Genomic DNA, 10,196 nt, shown 5'->3' with positions numbered 1-10,196 from the left:
TTATGGTGAAGAAGAACAAGGTTAATATGAAATTCTTATATGGTTAACCTTTTGGGTTACTATATTGAACCAACATACACATACACGTTTGGGCATGGTTTTACAAACCCAGTAAACGTCTACCCAAGTGTGTGTGACAAGCTAATTTTTCGATCTAACGGTTGAGAAATATTAGCTTGAATCTAAATCAGGTTTTCATCTAATGGTGAATAAGGATTGCTTTGTACCTAAGGCAAAACCCTGATTTGAAGGCTATATAAAGGAGACATCTAGCATTGTGCAAAACTAATCCCCACACGTCTGTGTCACACTAGTGCGCTCGCTAGATTCGATTCTCCTTTAACCTTTGGTTTTCTTCTCTAAAACCAGGTTAATGACTTAAAGACTTCATTGGATTGTGAAGCCAGACCGATACTACTTTTTTGACGGACCGGAAAATTACGCCTTTGGCGCGTTGCCCCGCAGGCCGTAACTTCCCCGGTGCGCCATGATGAAGTTATGATCAGGGCCTTAAATCTAGCCAAATGCACGTTCATCTTCCCTTGAAAGCATGCTCGTGAAGCATGATGCAGCTAACTTAGCTTCCACACCGTTCCAAAGTCACCCTCGTCCGCAGAAGAGTATAAGGCCATAAGGCCATAGACAATGTATATTTCATGCATCTCAGGCTTTGCCTCAACGTAGGGAATTCATCACTGAATTTCCTATCTAGCTGAGCAACCGTCAACTCTCGAGTCGTGTCCAGTCATAAGGCATACGCCTTGGACTTAGGCATAGACTGCATCAAGCCTATTGCCATTCCCTTACTCCGCTTACCGACACTTCGTAGCTTAATAAGAAGTATGAGCATCCACTTGTTGGCATCCAACTAAGCCTCATCAAGCTTGACCACAATCATCTATTGCATCGAGCAACCGAGCTTAGATGATATGAGGGGCCTCTGCCGCAATCATCTCGCAATTAGATGATATGAGCGACAACGTGCTGGACCGGAAATGCTGCAACTCATTGCGGCTGCCTACGTATCCTTCCCTACTCTAAAGGGATCAAGCACAGACCGTAGTTCATCCACGAAGGGACAAAAGCTAAACTAACTCGTTTGCAAGGTCATAGCATAGCAAAAATGGTAATGGCCTGGTCCGTAGGCCATTCCGTCAAAGATGCACAATGATCATGCATCATCGGGTCCGCGACATGTAATAGTGATTCCTAAGCATCAAATGACCTCCTCGTAAGGCTACGCAACTATAAATGAGCCTTAGGCATCATTTATACTTCTTTGGCTAAGCTATGAAGCTTACTTGGTACATAGTCCGCATATGCACCTTCAACTCACCACCCCTCCCTATATATGTCTTAATGGAATTTCTACAAGTATGGAAAGGGGAGGAGATTGACATGCCTGCTTCACTATTCATCGCAATGATTGCGTGCAATGATTGTGCACTACTCGATATGCCAGCCTTCTATGTCTGATGGACAATGATTGTGCACCACTCGTTCTGCCAACCTTCTACGTCTGATGCACAATGATTGTGCACTACTCGTTCTGCCAGCCTTCTATGTCTGATGCAAAATGATTGTGCACTACTCGTTCTGCCAGCCTTCTATGTCTGATGCACAATGATTGTGCGGTATTGGCTCTTGGCCAATAACTTTTGTAATGCACAATGATTACGCTGCAAGTTCAAGGCCACCTACCCGACTGGCCTAATGCATCATGATGATGCAACATTGGACTTTTGCCAATATGCCTACACTATGTGCCTTCCTTTGCACCAAATATGGCCCTTGGCCAAAATGCATCTCACTATGCAAAGAAGCTTTGGATGAAGCTTCATCACAAGCCATGGCATATCCTTTAGCATGCGCCATGGTAATAACACGGGGTGTTACACTCTTCACCCCTTTAAATAATTTCATCTCTGAAATTCAAAACAAAATTTATTGTGGACAGTCTCTTCGGTTTGGATTTCCTGAGCAAAAGTCCCACACCAGATGCTCAGAAATCACGGGTTTCTTCAAGTTGTCATGAACAACAATTTAGACCTTCTGAGCAAATCTCCCATACCACCTGCCCAGGAATCCAAAAGTGCCCACAACAATACCAAGAATCTCAATTGGCCAGTGTCAAGAGGATATCTCGACCAGGTATCCTGAATGCGCATCCCATACTACGCACTCATAAGTCCCTAAAGTTCACAAAGTTGATGTCATTGAAATGACAAGATTTTAGCACAGTACTGTGTGGATCAGTATCCAGTTGCCCACCGTCCCTGACGGTCATCCAGGTTGTCACTCGTAAGTGGGATGCTAATCGGGCCTGACAACGCACACCATTGGCCAGTTACCAATGTGTGGGGATGATCAGTCTCATTATCTACCCACCGTCCCAGACGTTCTTCCGGATATCCACTCGTAAGCGGGGTGCCACTTAGGCCAGGAAAACTCACAGCATATGTACAAGCTCGACTCGATTCGCCAAAGTAACCGGCATTGCAGTTACAAACTCTATCCGCGCAAAAGTTGGCCCACTCTCCAACTTTAAGTTTTCCTTTTTGAAGGAAAAATACTCATTTGACGAGTCCACTCCGCACAGTCCCTAGTGTTTTCTCGGAATTTGCTCTGATACCAACTGTGATGGACCGGAAAATTACGCCTTTGGCGCGTTGCCCCGCAGGCCGTAACTTCCCTGGTGCGCCATGATGAAGCTAAGATCAGGGCCTTAAATCTAGGAAAATACACATGGTGTGGAAACTAAGCTAGCTGCATAATGCTTCACGAGCATGCTTGCAAGGGCAGATGAAAGTGCATTTTCCTAGATTTAAGGCCTGGATCGTAACTTCATCATGGCGCATCGGGGAGATTACGGCCTGCGAGGCAACGCGCCAAAGGCGTAATTTTCCTTTCCGTCACAGTTGGTATCATAGCAAGTTCCGAGATAACTCTAGAGACTGTGCGGGAATGGCTTGTCAGTGAGTATTTTCCTTAATGGAAAACTAAAGTTGGATAGTAGGACAACTTTTGCGCGGAATGAGTTGTAACTGCTATGCCAGTTACATTACGAATCGAGTTGAGCTTGTGTTGAGTGTTGTGTGTTTGCCAGGCCTAAGTGGCACCCCACTTATGAGTGGATATTCCGGAAGACCGTCTGGGATAGTGGGTAGACAACGGGACTGATCATCCCCACACGTTAGAAACTGGCCAACGGTGTTCGTTGTCAGGCCCGGCTAGCATCCCACTTACGAGTGGTAACCTGGATGACCGTCAGGGACGGTGGGCAACTGGATACTGTTCCACACGATACTGTGCTAAGATCTTGTCATTTCGATGACACCTTTCAACTTGTGAACCTTCGGGACTCCTGAGTGTGTAGTATGGGATGCACATTTGGGATACCTGGTCGACATATCCTCTTGGCACTAGACAATTTCGATTCTTGGTATTGTTGTGGGAACTTTCTGATTCTTGGGCAGGCGGTATGAGACGGTTGCTCAGAAGGTCCAAATTGTTGTTCACGATAACTTGAAGAAACCTGTGATTTCTGAGCATCTGGTATGGGACTTTTGCTCAAGAAATCCAAACTGAAGAGTTTGTCCACAATAGTTTTTGTTTTGAATTTCGGGGACGAAATTCTTAAAGGGGTGAATAATGTAACACCCTGTGTTTTTAGCATGGCACATGCAAAAGATGAGCCATGAACCGAGATTGAAGCTTCATTAGATCTTCTCTTGCATAGTAAGATGCGTTTGGACCGGGGCCAGTTTTGCATCATTTATGATGCATTATGCCAGTTGGGTAGGTGGCTTTGAGCGTTGCAGCGCAATCATTGCGCACAATCATTGTGCATCAGGCCAGAGAGTGCTGGCCAAAGGAGTGTTGCGCAATCATTTTGCATCAGGACATAGAGGGCTGGCAGAACGAGTAATGCACAATCATTGTGCATCAGGCCAGAGAGGGCCGGCCAAAGGAGTGTTGCGCAATCATTACATGCAATCATTGTGCGCAATCATTGCGTACGATCATTTTGCATCAGGACATAGAGGACTGGAAGAACGAGTAATGCACAATCATTATGCATCAGGCCAGAGAGGGCTGGCCAAAGAAGTGTTGCGCAATCATTACACGCAATCATTGTGATGAATAGTGAAGCAGGCATGTCAATATTGTCCCCTTTCCATACTTGTAGAAATGCCTCTTTTTTTTTACTCGGTCAACATAAAATTAAAATAAAAGCGAAACTGTACAGGGACGAGGTTATATTAGCGCAAAGCCGTTAGGCTGCACGCCAATAAGACCTACTTAAAACGAAAAAAAACCTTTCCAGGCCATTCAATAGATTGAATGAAACCTGTCCTACCCTCATAAAACTCATAAATATCTTCGGCCAACAAACAAGCTTATTTAGCCAAAGCATCAGCTGAAAAATTAACTTCTCTATAGCTATAAATATAGTGTATGTTGGTGTAAAAACTCTTCGCAATCTTCCATTTCTGCATTAGCTTCCATGGCAACTCCCCTTTCTGAAGAGATTGAATGCAACTCATCGAATCAAACCTGACGCAGAGATTCTTAATATCCCATCTTTTGGCAGTCATCGCACAATAAATTACCGCACACACTTCCACATAAAAGTTGGTTTGCCAACCAAGACCAACAGACATTACACCTAAAACTTTCGAGCTTGAGTCACGAATTGTAACACCAGCACCAGCTTGGCCTGGATTACCCCGTGATGCACCATCACAACATATCATAATTTCATCAGGGTTAGGAGGCAACCAACTAACTTCAATTGGAGTAGAGTTCTTGCAAGATCTATGCTTCACCCTAAAGAAATTCAAAATGCGCAAATCGTCTAATTTGTTATACATATGGCCCTTCAATCTAATTGAATAATCACGAATTACCTGATAAACTCGCCCTTTAAGTTCAAGCCAGCGTGCTCTCATATCATCAAAATAAGCTTATTACGCATTCTCCATAATTATGTAGCAATTGCAAGGTTAGCAACAAGCCACATATCCTTTATCATCCTACTGCGACCTTTTGCAGCCTTATAAGAGGCCACCAAATCTTCTTTTGATTGCAGACCAAAAATTCCAGCCGCCCAAGCCCAAAGTCTCCTATCAATTCTGCAATGCCAAGTGACATGGCCAACATTTTCGCAACTAACTCTGCACATGCGGCACATAGAAGGCATCTCCCTACCTGTCTTCTTAATGATGTTATCTTCAGTAGCGCAACATTGTTTATTAAATAACTTCCAGTACTGTACACTTAAGGTAGGATGCACAACACTTCGAGTGAAAAGAGCCGTAGTTGGAAAAACTTCCGCAGGTGCCCTGATGGCAGCCTTAGCCGACTTGACAGAGAATACGCCCTTGCTGTCCACGTCCCAAATTTTGTAATCATCTCCACCACCAATAAGAGGAAAATTATCAACATCAATATTGCAACGTAACATCAATTCCCTTGTCTTTGGAGGAATAACCCAAGAACCATCAACAATAATATCACTAACCTTGGCCTTAAAATCATTAGGACCCTTTTTAGTGATGCCAAGTTTTTGCGCAATTGAAAAATCAGCACACCAATGATCAAAAAATAAGGAAGTATTAGCACCATTACCTATAATTGAGCGCGTATGCTTTTGCACAAAGTTATACACCAATATGATTCCTGGAAAAATCGAAGAACCCAATTTATAATCTATCAAGTTGCCATTTAACTTGAAATACTTCGCCTTCAAAATTTTGGCCCAAGTCTTATCAGAGTCACGAATCGAAACCCACAACTTCATAAGCATGGCCCTATTAACATCAATCAATTTCTTAAGACCAAAACCACCTTCACGCTTTGGACGGCATAAGTCATCATAAAGAACCGTGAAGTATTTACATTTCTCAGCATCTCCAGACCACAGGAAATTCCGAATGGCCCTCTCAACTGACTTGATAGCCGTGCATGGCCACTTATACACAGCCATGGAATGGAGCAAATAACTAGAAATCACTGATTTAATCAAAACTAGCCGAGCCTGAGAAGATAAGATCTTACCCTTCCAACCTGCCAGTTTATCCATTACTTGTCGATCATGAATATGACGAACAATACCAGTTTTTAATTGGATTCCCAAATATTTATCTGGGAATAGCGCCCTTTCCATGCCCATATAATTTGTAATAGCAACAACACGAGAATGTTTGTCACCACCATAATAGAACTTACTTTTGGCATAACTAACGTATTGGCCAGAAGCACGTTCGTACATACCAAGCATCTCCTTCAAATTCCGCAAACTATGAAGATTACCCTTACAGAAAATAAGAATACCATCCGCAAAGAGTAAATGAGTTGGCGTAACACCTTTCTTGCTCACCATATGGTGCATACTTCTTGCTGCAAACAACTTAGAGAGATTGCGGCTCAAAACATCTTCAATAAGAACAAAAATCAAAGGTGAAAGAGGATCACCTTGACGCAGACCTCTAGTGATACTGAAAAAATCTTCAGGGCTACCATTAATCATGATAGAAATCCGAGCAGAGTTAAGAATATTAAGCAGTCACATACACCATGCATCGGAAAAACCATATTGCTGAAAAACTTCAGCAACAGATTCCCAACTAACCGTGTCAAAAGCTTGGGCTATATCCAGTTTGAGGCCAACATTACCATGCTTCCTTTCCGCACTAATCTCATTGATCAGTTCCGACACCAAAGCTATGTTTTCATGAATGTTTCTTCCCTTCATAAACGCCACTTGCTCCTCATAAATCAATTTATTAAGCACTGTACCAAGTCTGGTAGCCATAATCTTGTTGCTTAAACAAATTGGCCTATAATCCTTAATATCATCAGATTTGTTATTTTTTGGGATTAGAACAATAAAACTAGAGTTAATGCCATTAGGAATTTTCCGCATCGCCCAACAGTTTGCAATAGCATTAAAAAGAACTCTAGAAATAATGTTCCAACAAACTCTATAGAAAGAACCTGTAAATCCATCAGGGCCAGGTGCAGAGTCTGCGCACAAATCGAAAACCGCTTCCTTAACTTCCTCGAAAGACGGAATAGCATCCATAAAAGCACTTTCAGCAGCTGAGATGCTTTCATGCTCATAATCAAACAGCTTTGGATCAATATGCACGTCTCCACCATTGAATTTTGCACTGTAATGATCAACAATGTAGTCCTTAATTTCATCCTATAAAATCAAAGTAGAGTTAGTATAAATCTTCAATTCAGAGATTGTGTTTTGGCTTCTGCTCATGTGTATGCTGTTGTGGAAAAATCGAGTATTTTGATCACCATCTTCCAACCAATTAGTTCTCGATTTTTGTTTAAGCATAACTTCCAACTCAGTTCGCACCTCATCAACAGCCTTTCTAGCATCGGCAGCCTTCAAAAATTGTAACTCACACCTAACATTTTGATCCAAAATATCATTTTCCTTATCAAGATTCAATAACGCTTGCTTTAAACGAAACTGAACATCCCCAAACACAGATCTATTCCAAATCTTCAAGGCTTCCTTCAGTCTCTTCAACTTAGAAGTGAAAATAAAAGGAGGCGCACCATCCATCCTAACACTCCAACTTTCCTTTACAAAATCCAAAAAAGATAGATGAGAAAGCCACATTTTCTGAATTCTAAAAGGAGCCCTATTCGGCCTTGGACTGTCAAAAGCAAAACCAAACATAGGGGAATGATCAGAGCAAACTCTTGGCAAAACTTTAAACCTCCAGTTAGCGTACTTATCATACCAAGCATCGTTTATAACAGCCCTATCATGTTTAGAAACGATTCTATGTATTCCACTCCGACAATTAGTCCAAGTATATTTATTCCCAATAGCATCTGCTTTCACCAAACCATTGTCAGAGATCCAACTTCGAAACTCATTCATATAAAATTTTTTAATCGGCCTACCACCCTTCTTTTCGTCCAAATGCAGAACGCAATTAAAATCCCCCAACACCAACCACGGAATAGATATAAATCCCAACCCCAATTGACGCCAAAGAGATCTCCTTGCCACCGCGTCAGAAGAAGCGTGAACTGCCGTGATATAATCACCAGAAAAATCCAAAGTGATAGCATATTTTGAAGAGGATAAAACAGTCGGCCTTGCTAGAGATTTCTTCCAAAAGACCCAAATGTTACCTCTCTCACCATCCACCTCATTAATAACAACATCTTCACAAAAATCAAACAAATTTAAATTCCTAACAAAACGTGTAGTGCAACGAACCTGCGGCTCCGCAATACAAATTACGTCAGGATTTTGCAAGTGATAAAGCTTAATCAACTTGGCCCTTGCACCATCTTTATCCAATCCTTGAGCATTCTAATAAAAGACCCGCATTAATTAACCTTGTCCTTTGGAGGGCTTGTCGAACCCTGTCTGGAATATCTACCACCTCGAGTTTGAACTTGACTAACATTTACCACAGTAACAGGCTTCTTTTTAGTAACCTTTGGTTTTTTCTTCTTATCAGCCAATTCATTCTTCTCACGTTCTTCTGCTGCTTTGGAATTATTTGTTGGTTGCGTCTGATCCTGAGTATTTACCGTATCCGCAACTTCATCATCAGTTTCAATAACTACCACATCAGTCTCTTCGTTCCCAGTCTCAAATCTATTAGAAAGTGTTAAGTTCTCTAAAGATTTAGCCGAAGTAGATCTTCTCGAAGTTTTAGTGGCCTCACTAAAATTAGCATCATCATTATCATCTGTAGGAGCCTGAATATTATCAGCTGGAGAGCTAGTTGCTACCTCAGTACCTACAGAGTCATCACTTTCATTGATATTAACCAGAATTGGTGGAGTTTCGGCTTGTTTGTTTTCCAATACCTTCTTTCTCAAATTTTCTAGCCTTGTCTTAGCCATATCTTGTTGAATCCTAGCAACCTCAGCATCAACCTCACGCTGCCTTGCTGCTTCTTTCATAGCCTCATAATTCCTAAAAGCTTCCATCTCTTGTGCCTCAAGATTTACATCATCTTCCTTACGCAAACTATCCTGCACACTTTCCGCAGTTTCCTCACCATCATTGCGCAAATTTGACTCTGCACTATCATTGCGCTTTTCGGATTGAGAAGCACCATCATTGCGTTCGATCAGATTAGCACCGTCATTGCGCTTCACGGAATGAGAAGCACCATCATTGGACACCACGGACAGTGACGCACCATCATTGTGCGCCTCGGACAGTGACACACCATCATTGTGCACCGTTGGTCTGTTACCTTCTTCACCCGATCCCACACCATTACTAGCTTCACTATTCTCAGGAAATGGGTATGTTTTCCCGTAGCAATCTCAAGGAATGATGGGTTCTTCATTGTTTTAGGATCATCACCAGGTTTGTTTGCTTGATCCTTCTCAAGAATTGTTCGCAGCGGTGGATCATCCGGCTTCTTCGCTTTGTCTCTGCCATCATCTTTAGGAATTCTTTCCTTTTGCCAGAAGTTATTAAGGTCTTCCATGTCAGCTTCAATTGATTTTTTGATCTCAGGATCAGTTTCTTCATCAGCTTTGTCTTTCAAATCATCATATTTTTTTGTTCTACAATCAGATTTCTTATGACTAATAGATTTGCAATAATCGCAAAAACTCGGCTTGTTTAAAATTTCATACTCTTGAACAAAAATTTCTTCATTCTCTTTGCCATCAAGCAGAATCCTTCCTAAAGGTTGCGAGAAATCTATATCGATCAAAGCTGCAGCAAAGTAGCCATATTCATGGCGCAGAGTTCTTGGATCAACAGAAACCGGCTTTCCAAGCCCTCTAGCCATTCGAAAAATCGTCTCTTCATCCCAAAACTCCATTGGAAGAGCCGTGAAACGAACCCAAACAGTAGCCCTACTAATCTTATCCTTCCCTGGATCAAACATAGGCGTCCATGGATGAATTTTAAGCTGTTGGAAACCAGTTTCAGACTTAATCTTCCATGGGCCATCATAACTTACTCGTTTTCGATCATCTTCATTGTCAAGCTTAACAACAAAATATCCCTTCTTTCATGGAATAAATTAAACCGAACCTGAGAGTTTCCATTGATTCAATAATTCTTTTTTGACATCTTCAAATTTTAGGGTTTTGAAAAAAATCAAACGCCCAACCAAGCTAAACCTCCACACATCCTTGATTCGAGCATGAGTTTCCCGCGGGATTTTAATCAAAACATC

The sequence above is a fragment of the Papaver somniferum genome, chromosome 7 (assembly GCF_003573695.1).
Source record: "Papaver somniferum cultivar HN1 chromosome 7, ASM357369v1, whole genome shotgun sequence".
NCBI classification, from domain to species: domain Eukaryota; kingdom Viridiplantae; phylum Streptophyta; class Magnoliopsida; order Ranunculales; family Papaveraceae; genus Papaver; species Papaver somniferum.
The sequence above is the reverse complement of the archived record's forward strand: the minus strand, read 5'-3'. Positions refer to the sequence as shown.